This window comes from Leiobunum rupestre, chromosome 2, assembly GCF_980474605.1.
Source record: "Leiobunum rupestre chromosome 2, qqLeiRupe1.1.hap1, whole genome shotgun sequence".
In the NCBI taxonomy this organism is placed as follows: Eukaryota; Metazoa; Arthropoda; class Arachnida; order Opiliones; family Sclerosomatidae; genus Leiobunum; species Leiobunum rupestre.
The window spans coordinates 125632-148466 of record NC_143385.1 but is presented as its reverse complement, the minus strand read 5'-3'; positions in this window follow the sequence as shown (position 1 = coordinate 148466).

The following is a 22835-nucleotide window of genomic DNA, read 5'->3' as shown; positions in this document are numbered from 1 at the left end:
TTAGATTTTCATATAGTGTGTAATATTGGTCTTTAATCGACGTTGTGAGTACCTTTCGAGTGTCTACAACGAACTATACATATGAGGTCCTAAACATTGATTTTCTAATCGAGTGTTAAACAACCTTGTGAGTACCTTTCGAGTGTCTACAACGAACTATACATATGAGGTCCTACACTTAAATTTTAAATTAGTGTGTAATTTTGGTCTTTAATCGACGTTGTGAGTACCTTTCGAGTGTCTACAACGAGCTATACATATGAGGTCCTAAACATTGATTTTCTAATCGAGTGTTAAACAACCTTGTGAGTACCTTTCGAGTGTCTACAACGAACTATACATATGAGGTCCTACACTTAAATTTTAAATTAGTGTGTAATTTTGATCTTTAATCGACGTTGTGAGTACCTTTCGAGTGTCTACAACGAACTATACATATCAGGTCCTACACTTAGATTTTCATATAGTGTGTAATAATGGTCTTTACTCGACGTTGTGAGTACCTTTCGAGTATCTAGAACAAACTATACATATGAGGTCCTTAATTTTGACTTTCTAATCGTGTTCTAAACGACGTTGTGAGTACCTTTCGAGTGTTTACAACGAACTATACATATGAGGTCCTACACTTTGATTTTCTAATCGTGTGTCAAACGACGTTGTGAGAACCTTTCGAGTGTCTACAACGAACTATACATATGAGGTCCAACACTTAAATTTTAAATAAGTGTGTAATTTTGGTCTTTAATCGACGTTGTGAGAACCTTTCGAGTGTCTAGAACGAACTATACATATGAGGTCCTTGACTTAGATTTTCATAAAGTGTGTAATATTGGTCTTTAATCGACGTTGTGAGTACCGTTCGAGTGTCTACAACGAACTATACATATGAGGTCCTTCACTTAGATTTTCACATAGTGTGTTATATTGGTCTTTAATCGACGTTGTGAGTACCTTTCGACTGTCTAGAACGAACTATACATATGAGGTCCTACACTTAGATTTTCATATAGTGTGTAATATTGGTCTTTAATCGACGTTGTGAGTACCTTTCGAGTGTCTACAACGAACTATACATATGAGGTCCTACACTTAGATTTTCATATAGTGTGTAATATTGGTCTTTAATCGACGTTCTGAGTACCTTTCGAGTGTCTACAACGAACTATACATATGAGGTCCTACACTTAGATTTTCATATAGTGTGTAATATTGGTCTTTAGTCGACGTTGTGAGTACCTTTCGAGTGTCTAGAACAAACTATACAGATGAGGTCCTTAATTTTGACTTTCTAATCGTGTGTTAAACGACGTTGTGAGTACCTTTCGAGTGTTTACAACGAACTATACATATGAGGTCCTACACTTTGATTTTCTAATCGAGTGTTAAACAACCTTGTGAGTACCTTTCGAGTGTCTACAACGAACTATACATATGAGGTCTTACACTTAAATTTTAAATTAGTGTGTAATTTTGGTCTTTAATCGACGTTGTGAGAACCTATCGAGTGTCTAGAACGAACTATACATATGAGGTCCTACACTTAGATTTTCATATAGTGTGTAATATTGGTCTTTAATCGACGTTGTGAGTACCTTTCGAGTGTTTACAACGAACTATACATATGAGGTCCTACACTTAAATTTTAAATTAGTGTGTAATTTCGGTCTTTAATCGACGTTGTGAGTACCTTTCGAGTGTCTACAACGAACTATACATATGAGGTCCTACACTTAGATTTTCATATAGTGTGTAATATTGGTCTTTAATCGACGTTCTGAGTACCTTTCGAGTGTCTAGAACAAACTATACATATGAGGTCCTTAATTTTGACTATCTAATCGTGTGTTAAACGACGTTGTGAGTACCTTTCGAGTGTTTACAACCAACTATACATATTAGGTCCTACACTTTGATTTTCTAATCGTGTGTCAAACGACGTTGTGAGAACCTTTCGAGTGTCTAGAACGAACTGTACATATGAGGTCCTACACTTAGATTTTCATATAGTGTGTAATATTGGTCTTTAATCGACGTTGTGAGTACCTTTCGAGTGTCTACAACGAACTATACATATGAGGTCCTAAACATTGATTTTCTAATCGAGTGTTAAACAACCTTGTGAGTACCTTTCGAGTGTCTACAACGAACTATACATATGAGGTCCTACACTTAAATTTTAAATTAGTGTGTAATTTTGGTCTTTAATCGACGTTGTGAGTACCTTTCGAGTGTCTACAACGAACTATACATATGAGGTCCTACACTTAGATTTTCATATAGTGTGTAATAATGGTCTTTAATCGACGTTGTGAGTACCTTTCGAGTGTCTAGAACAAACTATACATATGAGGTCCTTAATTTTGACTTTCTAATCGTGTGCTAAACGACGTTGTGAGTACCTTTCGAGTGTTTACAACGAAATATACATACGAGGTCCTACACTTTGATTTTCTAATCGAGTGTTAAACAACCTTGTGAGTACCTTTCGAGTGTCTACAACGAACTATACACATGAGGTCTTACACTTAAATTTTAAATTAGTGTGTAATTTTGGTCTTTAATCGACGTTGTGAGAACCTATCGAGTGTCTAGAACGAACTATACATATGAGGTCCTACACTTAGATTTTCATAAAGTGTGTAATATTGGTCTTTAATCGACGTTGTGAGTACCTTTCGAGTGTCTACAACGAACTATACATATGAGGTCCTACACTTAGATTTTCATATAGTGTGTAATATTGGTCTTTAATCGACGTTGTGAGTACCTTTCGAGTGTCTACAACGAGCTATACATATGAGGTCCTAAACATTGATTTTCTAATCGAGTGTTAAACAACCTTGTGAGTACCTTTCGAGTGTCTACAACGAACTATACATATGAGGTCCTACACTTAAATTTTAAATTAGTGTGTAATTTTGATCTTTAATCGACGTTGTGAGTACCTTTCGAGTGTCTACAACGAACTATACATATCAGGTCCTACACTTAGATTTTCATATAGTGTGTAATAATGGTCTTTACTCGACGTTGTGAGTACCTTTCGAGTATCTAGAACAAACTATACATATAAGGTCCTTAATATTGACTTTCTAATCGTGTTCTAAACGACGTTGTGAGTACCTTTCGAGTGTTTACAACGAACTATACATATGAGGTCCTACACTTTGATTTTCTAATCGTGTGTCAAACGACGTTGTGAGAACCTTTCGAGTGTCTACAACGAACTATACATATGAGGTCCAACACTTAAATTTTAAATAAGTGTGTAATTTTGGTCTTTAATCGACGTTGTTAGAACCTTTCGAGTGTCTAGAACGAACTATACATATGAGGTACTACACTTAGATTTTCATAAAGTGTGTAATATTGGTCTTTAATCGACGTTGTGAGTACCGTTCGAGTGTCTACAACGAACTATACATATGAGGTCCTTCACTTAGATTTTCACATAGTGTGTTATATTGGTCTTTAATCGACGTTGTGAGTACCTTTCGACTGTCTAGAACGAACTATACATATGAGGTCCTACACTTAGATTTTCATATAGTGTGTAATATTGGTCTTTAATCGACGTTGTGAGTACCTTTCGAGTGTCTACAACGAACTATACATATGAGGTCCTTCACTTAGATTTTCACATAGTGTGTTATATTGGTCTTTAATCGACGTTGTGAGTACCTTTCGACTGTCTACAACAAACTATACATATGAGGTCCTACACTTAGATTTTCATATAGTGTGTAATATTGGTCTTTAATCGACGTTGTGAGTACCTCTCGAGTGTCTACAACGAACTATACATATGAGGTCCTACACTTAAATTTTCATATAGTGTGTAATATTGGTCTTTATTTGACGTTGTGAGTACCTTTCGAGTGTCTACAACGAACTATACATATGAGGTCCTACACTTATATTTTCATATAGTGTGTAATATTGGTCTTTAATCGACGTTGTGAGTACCTTTCGAGTGTCTACAACGAACTATACATATGAGGTCCTACATTTAAATTTTAAATTAGTGTGTAATTTTGGTATTTAATCGACGTTGTGAGTACCTTTCGAGTCTCTAGAACGAACTATACATATGAGGTCCTACACTTAGATTTTCATAAAGTGTGTAATATTGGTCTTTAATCGACGTTGTGAGTACCTTTCGAGTGTCTACAACGAACTATACATATGAGGTTTTACACTTAGATTTTCATATAGTGTGTAATATTGGTCTTTAATCGACGTTGTGAGTACCTTTCGAGTGTCTACAACGAACTATACATATGAGGTCCTAAACATTGATTTTCTAATCGAGTGTTAAACAACATTGTGAGTACCTTTCGAGTGTCTACAACGAACTATACATATGAGGTCCTACACTTAAATTTTAAATTAGTGTGTAATTTTGGTCTTTAATCGACGTTGTGAGTACCTTTCGAGTGTCTACAACGAACTATACATATGAGGTCCTACACTTAGATTTTCATATAGTGTGTAATAATGGTCTTTAATCGACGTTGTGAGTACCTTTCGAGTATCTAGAACAAACTATACATATGAGGTCCTTAATTTTGACTTTCTAATCGTGTGCTAAACGACGTTGTGAGTACCTTTCGAGTGTTTACTACGAACTATACATATGAGGTCCAACACTTAAATTTTAAATTAGTGTGTAATTTTGGTCTTTAATCGACGTTGTGAGTACCTTTCGAGTGTCTACAACGAGCTATACATATGAGGTCCTAAACATTGATTTTCTAATCGAGTGTTAAACAACCTTGTGAGTACCTTTCGAGTGTCTACAACGAACTATACATATGAGGTCCTACACTTAAATTTTAAATTAGTGTGTAATTTTGATCTTTAATCGACGTTGTGAGTACCTTTCGAGTGTCTACAACGAACTATACATATCAGGTCCTACACTTAGATTTTCATATAGTGTGTAATAATGGTCTTTACTCGACGTTGTGAGTACCTTTCGAGTATCTAGAACAAACTATACATATGAGGTCCTTAATTTTGACTTTCTAATCGTGTTCTAAACGACGTTGTGAGTACCTTTCGAGTGTTTACAACGAACTATACATATGAGGTCCTACACTTTGATTTTCTAATCGTGTGTTAAACGACGTTGTGAGAACCTTTCGAGTGTCTACAACGAACTATACATATGAGGTCCAACACTTAAATTTTAAATAAGTGTGTAATTTTGGTCTTTAATCGACGTTGTGAGAACCTTTCGAGTGTCTAGAACGAACTATACATATGAGGTCCTTGACTTAGATTTTCATAAAGTGTGTAATATTGGTCTTTAATCGACGTTGTGAGTACCGTTCGAGTGTCTACAACGAACTATACATATGAGGTCCTTCACTTAGATTTTCACATAGTGTGTTATATTGGTCTTTAATCGACGTTGTGAGTACCTTTCGACTGTCTAGAACGAACTATACATATGAGGTCCTACACTTAGATTTTCATATAGTGTGTAATATTGGTCTTTAATCGACGTTGTGAGTACCTTTCGAGTGTCTACAACGAACTATACATATGAGGTCCTACACTTAGATTTTCATATAGTGTGTAATATTGGTCTTTAATCGACGTTCTGAGTACCTTTCGAGTGTCTACAACGAACTATACATATGAGGTCCTACACTTAGATTTTCATATAGTGTGTAATATTGGTCTTTAGTCGACGTTGTGAGTACCTTTCGAGTGTCTAGAACAAACTATACAGATGAGGTCCTTAATTTTGACTTTCTAATCGTGTGTTAAACGACGTTGTGAGTACCTTTCGAGTGTTTACAACGAACTATACATATGAGGTCCTACACTTTGATTTTCTAATCGAGTGTTAAACAACCTTGTGAGTACCTTTCGAGTGTCTACAACGAACTATACATATGAGGTCTTACACTTAAATTTTAAATTAGTGTGTAATTTTGGTCTTTAATCGACGTTGTGAGAACCTATCGAGTGTCTAGAACGAACTATACATATGAGGTCCTACACTTAGATTTTCATATAGTGTGTAATATTGGTCTTTAATCGACGTTGTGAGTACCTTTCGAGTGTTTACAACGAACTATACATATGAGGTCCTACACTTAAATTTTAAATTAGTGTGTAATTTCGGTCTTTAATCGACGTTGTGAGTACCTTTCGAGTGTCTACAACGAACTATACATATGAGGTCCTACACTTAGATTTTCATATAGTGTGTAATATTGGTCTTTAATCGACGTTCTGAGTACCTTTCGAGTGTCTAGAACAAACTATACATATGAGGTCCTTAATTTTGACTATCTAATCGTGTGTTAAACGACGTTGTGAGTACCTTTCGAGTGTTTACAACCAACTATACATATTAGGTCCTACACTTTGATTTTCTAATCGTGTGTCAAACGACGTTGTGAGAACCTTTCGAGTGTCTAGAACGAACTGTACATATGAGGTCCTACACTTAGATTTTCATATAGTGTGTAATATTGGTCTTTAATCGACGTTGTGAGTACCTTTCGAGTGTCTACAACGAACTATACATATGAGGTCCTAAACATTGATTTTCTAATCGAGTGTTAAACAACCTTGTGAGTACCTTTCGAGTGTCTACAACGAACTATACATATGAGGTCCTACACTTAGATTTTCATATAGTGTGTAATAATGGTCTTTAATCGACGTTGTGAGTACCTTTTGAGTGTCTAGAACAAACTATACATATGAGGTCCTTAATTTTGACTTTCTAATCGTGTGCTAAACGACGTTGTGAGTACCTTTCGAGTGTTTACAACGAAATATACATACGAGGTCCTACACTTTGATTTTCTAATCGAGTGTTAAACAACCTTGTGAGTACCTTTCGAGTGTCTACAACGAACTATACACATGAGGTCTTACACTTAAATTTTAAATTAGTGTGTAATTTTGGTCTTTAATCGACGTTGTGAGAACCTATCGAGTGTCTAGAACGAACTATACATATGAGGTCCTACACTTAGATTTTCATATAGTGTGTAATATTGGTCTTTAATCGACGTTGTGAGTACCTTTCGAGTGTCTACAACGAACTATACATATGAGGTCCTACACTTAGATTTTCATATAGTGTGTAATATTGGTCTTTAATCGACGTTCTGAGTACCTTTCGAGTGTCTACAACGAACTATACATATGAGGTCCTACACTTAGATTTTCATATAGTGTGTAATATTGGTCTTTAGTCGACGTTGTGAGTACCTTTCGAGTGTCTAGAACAAACTATACAGATGAGGTCCTTAATTTTGACTTTCTAATCGTGTGTTAAACGACGTTGTGAGTACCTTTCGAGTGTTTACAACGAACTATACATATGAGGTCCTACACTTTGATTTTCTAATCGAGTGTTAAACAACCTTGTGAGTACCTTTCGAGTGTCTACAACGAACTATACATATGAGGTCTTACACTTAAATTTTAAATTAGTGTGTAATTTTGGTCTTTAATCGACGTTGTGAGAACCTATCGAGTGTCTAGAACGAACTATACATATGAGGTCCTACACTTAGATTTTCATATAGTGTGTAATATTGGTCTTTAATCGACGTTGTGAGTACCTTTCGAGTGTTTTCAACGAACTATACATATGAGGTCCTACACTTAAATTTTAAATTAGTGTGTAATTTCGGTCTTTAATCGACGTTGTGAGTACCTTTCGAGTGTCTACAACGAACTATACATATGAGGTCCTACACTTAGATTTTCATATAGTGTGTAATATTGGTCTTTAATCGACGTTCTGAGTACCTTTCGAGTGTCTAGAACAAACTATACATATGAGGTCCTTAATTTTGACTATCTAATCGTGTGTTAAACGACGTTGTGAGTACCTTTCGAGTGTTTACAACCAACTATACATATTAGGTCCTACACTTTGATTTTCTAATCGTGTGTCAAACGACGTTGTGAGAACCTTTCGAGTGTCTAGAACGAACTGTACATATGAGGTCCTACACTTAGATTTTCATATAGTGTGTAATATTGGTCTTTAATCGACGTTGTGAGTACCTTTCGAGTGTCTACAACGAACTATACATATGAGGTCCTAAACATTGATTTTCTAATCGAGTGTTAAACAACCTTGTGAGTACCTTTCGAGTGTCTACAACGAACTATACATATGAGGTCCTACACTTAAATTTTAAATCAGTGTTTAATTTTGGTCTTTAATCGACGTTGTGAGTACCTTTCGAGTGTCTACAACGAACTATACATATGAGGTCCTACACTTAGATTTTCATATAGTGTGTAATAATGGTCTTTAATCGACGTTGTGAGTACCTTTTGAGTGTCTAGAACAAACTATACATATGAGGTCCTTAATTTTGACTTTCTAATCGTGTGCTAAACGACGTTGTGAGTACCTTTCGAGTGTTTACAACGAAATATACATACGAGGTCCTACACTTTGATTTTCTAATCGAGTGTTAAACAACCTTGTGAGTACCTTTCGAGTGTCTACAACGAACTATACACATGAGGTCTTACACTTAAATTTTAAATTAGTGTGTAATTTTAGTCTTTAATCGACGTTGTGAGAACCTATCGAGTGTCTAGAACGAACTATACATATGAGGTCCTACACTTAGATTTTCATAAAGTGTGTAATATTGGTCTTTAATCGACGTTGTGAGTACCTTTCGAGTGTCTACAACGAACTATACATATGAGGTCCTACACTTAGATTTTCATATAGTGTGTAATATTGGTCTTTAATCGACGTTGTGAGTACCTTTCGAGTGTCTACAACGAGCTATACATATGAGGTCCTAAACATTGATTTTCTAATCGAGTGTTAAACAACCTTGTGAGTACCTTTCGAGTGTCTACAACGAACTATACATATGAGGTCCTACACTTAAATTTTAAATTAGTGTGTAATTTTGATCTTTAATCGACGTTGTGAGTACCTTTCGAGTGTCTACAACGAACTATACATATCAGGTCCTACACTTAGATTTTCATATAGTGTGTAATAATGGTCTTTACTCGACGTTGTGAGTACCTTTCGAGTATCTAGAACAAACTATACATATGAGGTCCTTAATATTGACTTTCTAATCGTGTTCTAAACGACGTTGTGAGTACCTTTCGAGTGTTTACAACGAACTATACATATGAGGTCCTACACTTTGATTTTCTAATCGTGTGTCAAACGACGTTGTGAGAACCTTTCGAGTGTCTACAACGAACTATACATATGAGGTCCAACACTTAAATTTTAAATAAGTGTGTAATTTTGGTCTTTAATCGACGTTGTTAGAACCTTTCGAGTGTCTAGAACGAACTATACATATGAGGTCCTACACTTAGATTTTCATAAAGTGTGTAATATTGGTCTTTAATCGACGTTGTGAGTACCGTTCGAGTGTCTACAACGAACTATACATATGAGGTCCTTCACTTAGATTTTCACATAGTGTGTTATATTGGTCTTTAATCGACGTTGTGAGTACCTTTCGACTGTCTAGAACGAACTATACATATGAGGTCCTACACTTAGATTTTCATATAGTGTGTAATATTGGTCTTTAATCGACGTTGTGAGTACCTTTCGAGTGTCTACAACGAACTATACATATGAGGTCCTTCACTTAGATTTTCACATAGTGTGTTATATTGGTCTTTAATCGACGTTGTGAGTACCTTTCGACTGTCTACAACAAACTATACATATGAGGTCCTACACTTAGATTTTCATATAGTGTGTAATATTGGTCTTTAATCGACGTTGTGAGTACCTCTCGAGTGTCTACAACGAACTATACATATGAGGTCCTACACTTAAATTTTCATATAGTGTGTAATATTGGTCTTTATTTGACGTTGTGAGTACCTTTCGAGTGTCTACAACGAACTATACATATGAGGTCCTACACTTATATTTTCATATAGTGTGTAATATTGGTCTTTAATCGACGTTGTGAGTACCTTTCGAGTGTCTACAACGAACTATACATATGAGGTCCTACACTTAAATTTTAAATTAGTGTGTAATTTTGGTCTTTAATCGACGTTGTGAGTACCTTTCGAGTGTCTACAACGAACTATACATATGAGGTCCTACACTTAGATTTTCATATAGTGTGTAATAATGGTCTTTAATCGACGTTGTGAGTACCTTTCGAGTATCTAGAACAAACTATACATATGAGGTCCTTAATTTTGACTTTCTAATCGTGTGCTAAACGACGTTGTGAGTACCTTTCGAGTGTTTACTACGAACTATACATATGAGGTCCAACACTTAAATTTTAAATTAGTGTGTAATTTTGGTCTTTAATCGACGTTTTGAGAACCTTTCGAGTGTCTAGAACGAACTATACATATGAGGTCCTACACTTAGATTTTCATAAAGTGTGTAATATTGGTCTTTAATCGACGTTGTGAGTACCTTTCGAGTGTCTACAACGAACTATACATATGAGGTCCTTCACTTAGATTTTCACAAAGTGTGTTATATTGGTCTTTAATCGACGTTGTGAGTACCTTTCGACTGTCTACAACGAACTATACATATGAGGTCCTACACTTAGATTTTCATATAGTGTGTAATATTGGTCTTTAATCGACGTTGTGAGTACCTTTCGAGTGTCTACAACGAACTATACATATGAGGTCCTAAACATTGATTTTCTAATCGAGTGTTAAACAACCTTGTGAGTACCTTTCGAGTGTCTACAACGAACTATACATATGAGGTCCTACACTTAAATTTTAAATTAGTGTGTAATTTTGGTCTTTAATCGACGTTGTGAGTACCTTTCGAGTGTCTACAACGAACTATACATATGAGGTCCTACACTTAGATTTTCATATAGTGTGTAATAATGGTCTTTAATCGACGTTGTGAGTACCTTTCGAGTGTCTAGAACAAACTATACATATGAGGTCCTTAATTTTGACTTTCTAATCGTGTGCTAAACGACGTTGTGAGTACCTTTCGAGTGTTTACAACGAAATATACATACGAGGTCCTACACTTTGATTTTCTAATCGAGTGTTTAACAACCTTGTGAGTACCTTTCGAGTGTCTACAACGAACTATACACATGAGGTCTTACACTTAAATTTTAAATTAGTGTGTAATTTTGGTCTTTAATCGACGTTGTGAGAACCTATCGAGTGTCTAGAACGAACTATACATATGAGGTCCTACACTTAGATTTTCATAAAGTGTGTAATATTGGTCTTTAATCGACGTTGTGAGTACCTTTCAAGTGTCTACAACGAACTATACATATGAGGTCCTACACTTAGATTTTCATATAGTGTGTAATATTGGTCTTTAATCGACGTTGTGAGTACCTTTCGAGTGTCTACAACGAGCTATACATATGAGGTCCTAAACATTGATTTTCTAATCGAGTGTTAAACAACCTTGTGAGTACCTTTCGAGTGTCTACAACGAACTATACATATGAGGTCCTACACTTAAATTTTAAATTAGTGTGTAATTTTGATCTTTAATCGACGTTGTGAGTACCTTTCGAGTGTCTACAACGAACTATACATATCAGGTCCTACACTTAGATTTTCATATAGTGTGTAATAATGGTCTTTACTCGACGTTGTGAGTACCTTTCGAGTATCTAGAACAAACTATACATATGAGGTCCTTAATATTGACTTTCTAATCGTGTTCTAAAGACGTTGTGAGTACCTTTCGAGTGTTTACAACGAACTATACATATGAGGTCCTACACTTTGATTTTCTAATCGTGTGTCAAACGACGTTGTGAGAACCTTTCGAGTGTCTACAACGAACTATACATATGAGGTCCAACACTTAAATTTTAAATAAGTGTGTAATTTTGGTCTTTAATCGACGTTGTTAGAACCTTTCGAGTGTCTAGAACGAACTATACATATGAGGTCCTACACTTAGATTTTCATAAAGTGTGTAATATTGGTCTTTAATCGACGTTGTGAGTACCGTTCGAGTGTCTACAACGAACTATACATATGAGGTCCTTCACTTAGATTTTCACATAGTGTGTTATATTGGTCTTTAATCGACGTTGTGAGTACCTTTCGACTGTCTAGAACGAACTATACATATGAGGTCCTACACTTAGATTTTCATATAGTGTGTAATATTGGTCTTTAATCGACGTTGTGAGTACCTTTCGAGTGTCTACAACGAACTATACATATGAGGTCCTTCACTTAGATTTTCACATAGTGTGTTATATTGGTCTTTAATCGACGTTGTGAGTACCTTTCGACTGTCTACAACAAACTATACATATGAGGTCCTACACTTAGATTTTCATATAGTGTGTAATATTGGTCTTTAATCGACGTTGTGAGTACCTCTCGAGTGTCTACAACGAACTATACATATGAGGTCCTACACTTAAATTTTCATATAGTGTGTAATATTGGTCTTTATTTGACGTTGTGAGTACCTTTCGAGTGTCTACAACGAACTATACATATGAGGTCCTACACTTATATTTTCATATAGTGTGTAATATTGGTCTTTAATCGACGTTGTGAGTACCTTTCGAGTGTCTACAACGAACTATACATATGAGGTCCTACATTTAAATTTTAAATTAGTGTGTAATTTTGGTATTTAATCGACGTTGTGAGTACCTTTCGAGTCTCTAGAACGAACTATACATATGAGGTCCTACACTTAGATTTTCATAAAGTGTGTAATATTGGTCTTTAATCGACGTTGTGAGTACCTTTCGAGTGTCTACAACGAACTATACATATGAGGTTTTACACTTAGATTTTCATATAGTGTGTAATATTGGTCTTTAATCGACGTTGTGAGTACATTTCGAGTGTCTACAACGAACTATACATATGAGGTCCTAAACATTGATTTTCTAATCGAGTGTTAAACAACATTGTGAGTACCTTTCGAGTGTCTACAACGAACTATACATATGAGGTCCTACACTTAAATTTTAAATTAGTGTGTAATTTTGGTCTTTAATCGACGTTGTGAGTACCTTTCGAGTGTCTACAACGAACTATACATATGAGGTCCTACACTTAGATTTTCATATAGTGTGTAATAATGGTCTTTAATCGACGTTGTGAGTACCTTTCGAGTATCTAGAACAAACTATACATATGAGGTCCTTAATTTTGACTTTCTAATCGTGTGCTAAACGACGTTGTGAGTACCTTTCGAGTGTTTACTACGAACTATACATATGAGGTCCAACACTTAAATTTTAAATTAGTGTGTAATTTTGGTCTTTAATCGACGTTTTGAGAACCTTTCGAGTGTCTAGAACGAACTATACATATGAGGTCCTACACTTAGATTTTCATAAAGTGTGTAATATTGGTCTTTAATCGACGTTGTGAGTACCTTTCGAGTGTCTACAACGAACTATACATATGAGGTCCTTCACTTAGATTTTCACAAAGTGTGTTATATTGGTCTTTAATCGACGTTGTGAGTACCTTTCGACTGCCTACAACGAACTATACATATGAGGTCCTACACTTAGATTTTCATATAGTGTGTAATATTGGTCTTTAATCGACGTTGTGAGTACCTCTCGAGTGTCTACAACGAAATATACATATGAGGTCCTACACTTAGATTTTCATATAGTGTGTAATATTGGTCTTTAATCGACGTTCTGAGTACCTTTCGAGTGTCTACAACGAACTATACATATGAGATCCTACACTTAGATTTTCATATAGTGTGTAATATTGGTCTTTAGTCGACGTTGTGAGTACCTTTCGAGTGTCTAGAACAAACTATACAGATGAGGTCCTTAATTTTGACTTTCTAATCATGTGTTAAACGACGTTGTGAGTACCTTTCGAGTGTTTACAACGAACTATACATATGAGGTCCTACACTTTGATTTTCTAATCGAGTGTTAAACAACCTTGTGAGTACCTTTCGAGTGTCTACAACGAACTATACATATGAGGTCTTACACTTAAATTTTAAATTAGTGTGTAATTTTGGTCTTTAATCGACGTTGTGAGAACCTATCGAGTGTCTAGAACGAACTATACATATGAGGTCCTACACTTAGATTTTCATAAAGTGTGTAATATTTTTCTTTAATCGACGTTGTGAGTACCTTTCGAGTGTTTACAACGAACTATACATATGAGGTCCTACACTTACATTTTAAATTAGTGTGTAATTTTGGTCTTTAATCGACGTTGTGAGTACCTTTCGAGTGTCTACAACGAACTATACATATGAGGTCCTACACTTAGATTTTCATATAGTGTGTAATATTGGTCTTTAATCGACGTTCTGAGTACCTTTCGAGTGTCTACAACGAACTATACATATGAGGTCCTACACTTAAATTTTAAATTAGTGTGTAATTTTGGTCTTTAATCGACGTTGTGAGTACCTTTCGAGTGTCTACAACGAACTATACTTATGAGGTCCTACACTTAGATTTTCATATAGTGTGTAATATTGGTCTTCAATCGACGTTGTGAGTACCTTTCGAGTGTCTAGAACAAACTATACATATGAGGTCCTTAATTTTGATTTTCTAATCGTGTGTCAAACGACGTTGTGAGAACCTTTCGAGTGTCTAGAACGAACTGTACATATGAGGTCCTACACTTAGATTTTCATATAGTGTGTAATATTGGTCTTTAATCGACGTTGTGAGTACCTTTCGAGTGTCTACAACGAACTATACATATGAGGTCCTAAACATTGATTTTCTAATCGTGTGTTAAACGACGTTGTGAGTACCTTTCGAGTGTTTACAACCAACTATACATATTAGGTCCTACACTTTGATTTTCTAATCGTGTGTCAAACGACGTTGTGAGAACCTTTCGAGTGTCTAGAACGAACTGTACATATGAGGTTCTACACTTAGATTTTCATATAGTGTGTAATATTGGTCTTTAATCGACGTTGTGAGTACCTTTCGAGTGTCTACAACGAACTATACATATGAGGTCCTAAACATTGATTTTCTAATCGAGTGTTAAACAACCTTGTGAGTACCTTTCGAGTGTCTACAACGAACTATACATATGAGGTCCTACACTTAATATTTAAATTAGTGTGTAATTTTGGTCTTTAATCGACGTTGTGAGTACCTTTCGAGTGTCTACAACGAACTATACATATGAGGTCCTACACTTAGATTTTCATATAGTGTGTAATAATGGTCTTTAATCGACGTTGTGAGTACCTTTCGAGTGTCTAGAACAAACTATACATATGAGGTCCTTAATTTTGACTTTCTAATCGTGTGCTAAACGACGTTGTGAGTACCTTTCGAGTGTTTACAACGAAATATACATATGAGGTCCTACACATTGATTTTCTAATCGAGTGTTAAACAACCTTGTGAGTACCTTTCGAGTGTCTACAACGAACTATACATATGAGGTCTTACACTTAAATTTTAAATTAGTGTGTAATTTTGGTCTTTTATCGACGTTGTGAGAACCTATCGAGTGTCTCGAACGAACTATACATATGAGGTCCTACACTTAGATTTTCATAAAGTGTGTAATATTGGTCTTTAATCGACGTTGTGAGTACCTTTCGAGTGTTTACAACGAACTATACATATGAGGTCCTACACTTAAATTTTAAATTAGTGTGGAATTTTGGTCTTTAATCGACGTTGTGAGTACCTTTCGAGTGTCTACAACGAACTATACATATGAGGTCCTACACTTAGATTTTCATATAGTGTGTAATATTGGTCTTTAATCGACGTTCTGAGTACCTTTCGAGTGTCTACAACGAACTATACATATGAGGTCCTACACTTAGATTTTCATATAGTGTGTAATATTGGTCTTTAGTCGACGTTGTGAGTACCTTTCGAGTGTCTAGAACAAACTATACAGATGAGGTCCTTAATTTTGACTTTCTAATCGTGTGTTAAACAACGTTGTGAGTACCTTTCGAGTGTTTACAACGAACTATACATATGAGGTCCTACACTTTGATTTTCTAATCGAGTGTTAAACAACCTTGTGAGTACCTTTCGAGTGTCTACAACGAACTATACATATGAGGTCGTACACTTAAATTTTAAATTAGTGTGTAATTTTGGTCTTTAATCGACGTTGTGAGAACCTATCGAGTGTCTAGAACGAACTATATATGAAAATCTAAGTGTAGGACCTCATATGTATAGTTCGTTCTAGACACTCGATAGGTTCTCACAACGTCGATTAAAGACCAAAATTACACACTAATTTAAAATTTAAGTGTACGACCTCATATGTATAGTTCGTTGTAGACACTCGAAAGGTACTCACAAGGTTGTTTAACACTCGATTAGAAAATCAAAGTGTAGGACCTCATATGTATAGTTCGTTGTAAACACTCGAAAGGTACTCACAACGTTGTTTAACACACGATTAGAAAGTCAAAATTAAGGACCTCATCTGTATAGTTTGTTCTAGACACTCGAAAGGTACTCACAACGTCGACTAAAGACCAATATTACACACTATATGAAAATCTAAGTGTAGGACCTCATATGTATAGTTCGTTGTAGACACTCGAAAGGTACTCAGAACGTCGATTAAAGACCAATATTACACACTATATGAAAATCTAAGTGTAGGACCTCATATGTATAGTTCGTTGTAGACACTCGAAAGGTACTCACAACGTCGATTAAAGACCAAAATTCCACACTAATTTAAAATTTAAGTGTAGGACCTCATATGTATAGTTCGTTGTAAACACTCGAAAGGTACTCACAACGTCGATTAAAGACCAATATTACACACTTTATGAAAATCTAAGTGTAGGACCTCATATGTATAGTTCGTTCGAGACACTCGATAGGTTCTCACAACGTCGATAAAAGACCAAAATTACACACTAATTTAAAATTTAAGTGTAAGACCTCATATGTATAGTTCGTTGTAGACACTCGAAAGGTACTCACAAGGTTGTTTAACACTCGATTAGAAAATCAATGTGTAGGACCTCATATGTATATTTCGTTGTAAACACTCGAAAGGTACTCACAACGTCGTTTAGCACACGATTAGAAAGTCAAAATTAAGGACCTCATATGTATAGTTTGTTCTAGACACTCGAAAGGTACTCACAACGTCGATTAAAGACCATTATTACACACTATATGAAAATCTAAGTGTAGGACCTCATATGTATAGTTCGTTGTAGACACTCGAAAGGTACTCACAACGTCGATTAAAGACCAATATTACACACTATATGAAAATCTAAGTGTAGGACCTCATATGTAGTGTGTAATATTGGTCTTTAATCGACGTTGTGAGTACCTTTCGAGTGTTTACAACGAACTATACATATGAGGTCCTACACTTAAATTTTAAATTAGTGTGTAATTTCGGTCTTTAATCGACGTTGTGAGTACCTTTCGAGTGTCTACAACGAACTATACATATGAGGTCCTACACTTAGATTTTCATATAGTGTGTAATAATGGTCTTTAATCGACGTTGTGAATACCTTTCGAGTGTCTAGAACAAACTATACATATGAGGTCCTTAATTTTGACTTTCTAATCGTGTGCTAAACGACGTTGTGAGTACCTTTCGAGTGTTTACAACGAAATATACATATGAGGTCCTACACATTGATTTTCTAATCGAGTGTTAAACAACCTTGTGAGTACCTTTCGAGTGTCTACAACGAACTATACATATGAGGTCTTACACTTAAATTTTAAATTAGTGTGTAATTTTGGTCTTTTATCGACGTTGTGAGAACCTATCGAGTGTCTCGAACGAACTATACATATGAGGTCCTACACTTAGATTTCCATAAAGTGTGTAATATTGGTCTTTAATCGACGTTGTGAGTACCTTTCGAGTGTTTACAACGAACTATACATATGAGGTCCTACACTTAAATTTTAAATTAGTGTGTAATTTTGGTCTTTAATCGACGTTGTGAGTACCTTTCGAGTGTCTACAACGAACTATACATATGAGGTCCTACACTTAGATTTTCATATAGTGTGTAATATTGGTCTTTAATCGACGTTCTGAGTACCTTTCGAGTGTCTACAACGAACTATACATATGAGGTCCTACACTTAGATTTTCATATAGTGTGTAATATTGGTCTTTAGTCGACGTTGTGAGTACCTTTCGAGTGTCTAGAACAAACTATACAGATGAGGTCCTTAATTTTGACTTTCTAATCGTGTGTTAAACGACGTTGTGAGTACCTTTCGAGTGTTTACAACGAACTATACATATGAGGTCCTACACTTTGATTTTCTAATCGAGTGTTAAACAACCTTGTGAGTACCTTTCGAGTGTCTACAACGAACTATACATATGAGGTCGTACACTTAAATTTTAAATTAGTGTGTAATTTTGGTCTTTAATCGACGTTGTGAGAACCTATCGAGTGTCTAGAACGAACTATACATATGAGGTCCTACACTTAGATTTTCATATAGTGTGTAATATTGGTCTTTAATCGACGTTGTGAGTACCTTTCGAGTGTTTACAACGAACTATACATATGAGGTCCTACACTTAAATTTTAAATTAGTGTGTAATTTCGGTCTTTAATCGACGTTGTGAGTACCTTTCGAGTGTCTACAACGAACTATACATATGAGGTCCTACACTTAGATTTTCATATAGTGTGTAATATTAATCTTTAATCGACGTTCTGAGTACCTTTCGAGTGTCTAGAACAAACTATACATATGAGGTCCTTAATTTTGACTATCTAATCGTGTGTTAAACGACGTTGTGAGTACCTTTCGAGTGTTTACAACCAACTATACATATTAGGTCCTACACTTTGATTTTCTAATCGTGTGTCAAACGACGTTGTGAGAACCTTTCGAGTGTCTAGAACGAACTGTACATATGAGGTCCTACACTTAGATTTTCATATAGTGTGTAATATTGGTCTTTAATCGACGTTGTGAGTACCTTTCGAGTGTCTACAACGAACTATACATATGAGGTCCTAAACATTGATTTTCTAATCGAGTGTTAAACAACCTTGTGAGTACCTTTCGAGTGTCTACAACGAACTATACATATGAGGTCCTACACTTAAATTTTAAATTAGTGTGTAATTTTGGTCTTTAATCGACGTTGTGAGTACCTTTCGAGTGTCTACAACGAACTATACATATGAGGTCCTACACTTAGATTTTCATATAGTGTGTAATAATGGTCTTTAATCGACGTTGTGAGTACCTTTCGAGTGTCTAGAACAAACTATACATATGAGGTCCTTAATTTTGACTTTCTAATCGTGTGCTAAACGACGTTGTGAGTACCTTTCGAGTGTTTACAACGAAATATACATATGAGGTCCTACACTTTGATTTTCTAATCGAGTGTTAAACAACCTTGTGAGTACCTTTCGAGTGTCTACAACGAACTATACATATGAGGTCTTACACTTAAATTTTAAATTAGTGTGTAATTTTGGTCTTTAATCGACGTTGTGAGAACCTATCGAGTGTCTAGAACGAACTATACATATGAGGTCCTACACTTAGATTTTCATAAAGTGTGTAATATTGGTCTTTAATCGACGTTGTGAGTACCTTTCGAGTGTCTACAACGAACTATACATATGAGGTCCTACACTTAGATTTTCATATAGTGTGTAATATTGGTCTTTAATCGACGTTGTGAGTACCTTTCGAGTGTCTACAACGAGCTATACATATGAGGTCCTAAACATTGATTTTCTAATCGAGTGTTAAACAACCTTGTGAGTACCTTTCGAGTGTCTACAACGAACTATACATATGAGGTCCTACACTTAAATTTTAAATTAGTGTGTAATTTTGATCTTTAATCGACGTTGTGAGTACCTTTCGAGTGTCTACAACGAACTATAAATATCAGGTCCTACACTTAGATTTTCATATAGTGTGCAATAATGGTCTTTACTCGACGTTGTGAGTACCTTTCGAGTATCTAGAACAAACTATACATATGAGGTCCTTAATGTTGACTTTCTAATCGTGTTCTAAACGACGTTGTGAGTACCTTTCGAGTGTTTACAACGAACTATACATATGAGGTCCTACACTTTGATTTTCTAATCGTGTGTCAAACGACGTTGTGAGAACCTTTCGAGTGTCTACAACGAACTATACATATGAGGTCCAACACTTAAATTTTAAATAAGTGTGTAATTTTGGTCTTTAATCGACGTTGTGAGAACCTTTCGAGTGTCTAGAACGAACTATACATATGAGGTCCTACATTTAAATTTTAAATTAGTGTGTAATTTTGGTATTTAATCGACGTTGTGAGTACCTTTCGAGTCTCTAGAACGAACTATACATATGAGGTCCTACACTTAGATTTTCATAAAGTGTGTAATATTGGTCTTTAATCGACGTTGTGAGTACCTTTCGAGTGTCTACAACGAACTATACATATGAGGTTTTACACTTAGATTTTCATATAGTGTGTAATATTGGTCTTTAATCGACGTTGTGAGTACCTTTCGAGTGTCTACAACGAACTATACATATGAGGTCCTAAACATTGATTTTCTAATCGAGTGTTAAACAAGATTGTGAGTACCTTTCGAGTGTCTACAACGAACTATACATATGAGGTCCTACACTTAAATTTTAAATTAGTGTGTAATTTTGGTCTTTAATCGACGTTGTGAGTACCTTTCGAGTGTCTACAACGAACTATACATATGAGGTCCTACACTTAGATTTTCATATAGTGTGTAATAATGGTCTTTAATCGACGTTGTGAGTACCTTTCGAGTATCTAGAACAAACTATACATATGAGGTCCTTAATTTTGACTTTCTAATCGTGTGCTAAACGACGTTGTGAGTACCTTTCGAGTGTTTACTACGAACTATACATATGAGGTCCAACACTTAAATTTTAAATTAGTGTGTAATTTTGGTCTTTAATCGACGTTTTGAGAACCTTTCGAGTGTCTAGAACGAACTATACATATGAGGTCCTACACTTAGATTTTCATAAAGTGTGTAATATTGGTCTTTAATCGACGTTGTGAGTACCTTTCGAGTGTCTACAACGAACTATACATATGAGGTCCTTCACTTAGATTTTCACAAAGTGTGTTATATTGGTCTTTAATCGACGTTGTGAGTACCTTTCGACTGTCTACAACGAACTATACATATGAGGTCCTACACTTAGATTTTCATATAGTGTGTAATATTGGTCTTTAATCGACGTTGTGAGTACCTCTCGAGTGTCTACAACGAAATATACATATGAGGTCCTACACTTAGATTTTCATATAGTGTGTAATATTGGTCTTTAATCGACGTTGTGAGTACCTTTCGAGTGTTTACAACGAACTATACATATGAGGTCCTACACTTAAATTTTAAATTAGTGTGTAATTTTGGTCTTTAATCGACGTTGTGAGTACCTTTCGAGTGTCTAGAACAAACTATACATATGAGGTCCTTAATTTTGACTTTCTTATCGTGTGTTAAACGACGTTGTGAGAACCTTTCGAGTATCTAGAACGAACTATACATATGAGGTCCTACACTTAAATTTTCATATAGTGTGTAATATTGGTCTTTATTTGACGTTGTGAGTACCTTTCGAGTGTCTACAACGAACTATACATATGAGGTCCTACACTTATATTTTCATATAGTGTGTAATATTGGTATTTAATCGACGTTGTGAGTACCTTTCGAGGGTTTACAACGAACTATACATATGAGGTCCTACACTTTGATTTTCTAATCGTGTGTCAAACGACGTTGTGAGAACCTTTCGAGTGTCTAGAACGAACTATACATATGAGGTCCTACACTTAAATTTTAAATTAGTGTGTAATTTTGATCTTTAATCGACGTTGTGAGTACCTTTCGAGTGTCTATAACGAACTATACATATGAGGTCCTAAACATTGATTTTCTAATCGAGTGTTAAACAACCTTGTGAGTACCTTTCTAGTGTCTACAACGAACTATACATATGTGGTCCTACACTTAAATTTTAAATTAGTGTGTAATTTTGGTCTTTAATCGACGTTGTGAGAACCTTTCGAATGTCTAGAACGAACTATACATATGAGGTCCTACACTTAGATTTGCATATAGTGTGTAATATTGGTCTTTAATCGACGTTGTGAGAACCTTTCGAGTGTCTACAACGAACTATACATATGAGGTCCTACACTTAAATTTTAAATTAGTGTGTAATTTTGGTCTTTAATCGACGTTGTGAGTACCTTTCGAGTGTCTACAACGAACTATACATATGAGGTCCTACACTTAGATTTTCATATAGTGTGTAATAATGGTCTTTAATCGACGTTGTGAGTACCTTTCGAGTGTCTAGAACAAACTATACATATGAGGTCCTTAATTTTGACTTTCTAATCGTGTGCTAAACGACGTTGTGAGTACCTTTCGAGTGTTTACAACGAAATATACATATGAGGTCCTACACTTTGATTTTCTAATCGAGTGTTAAACAACCTTGTGAGTACCTTTCGAGTGTCTACAACGAACTATACATATGAGGTCTTACACTTAAATTTTAAATTAGTGTGTAATTTTGGTCTTTAATCGACGTTGTGAGAACCTATCGAGTGTCTGAAACGAACTATACATATGAGGTCCTACACTTAGATTTTCATAAAGTGTGTAATATTGGTCTTTAATCGACGTTGTGAGTACCTTTCGAGTGTCTACAACGAACTATACATATGAGGTCCTAAACATTGATTTTCTAATCGAGTGTTAAACAACCTTGTGAGTACCTTTCGAGTGTCTACAACGAACTATACATATCAGGTCCTACACTTAGATTTTCATATAGTGTGTAATAATGGTCTTT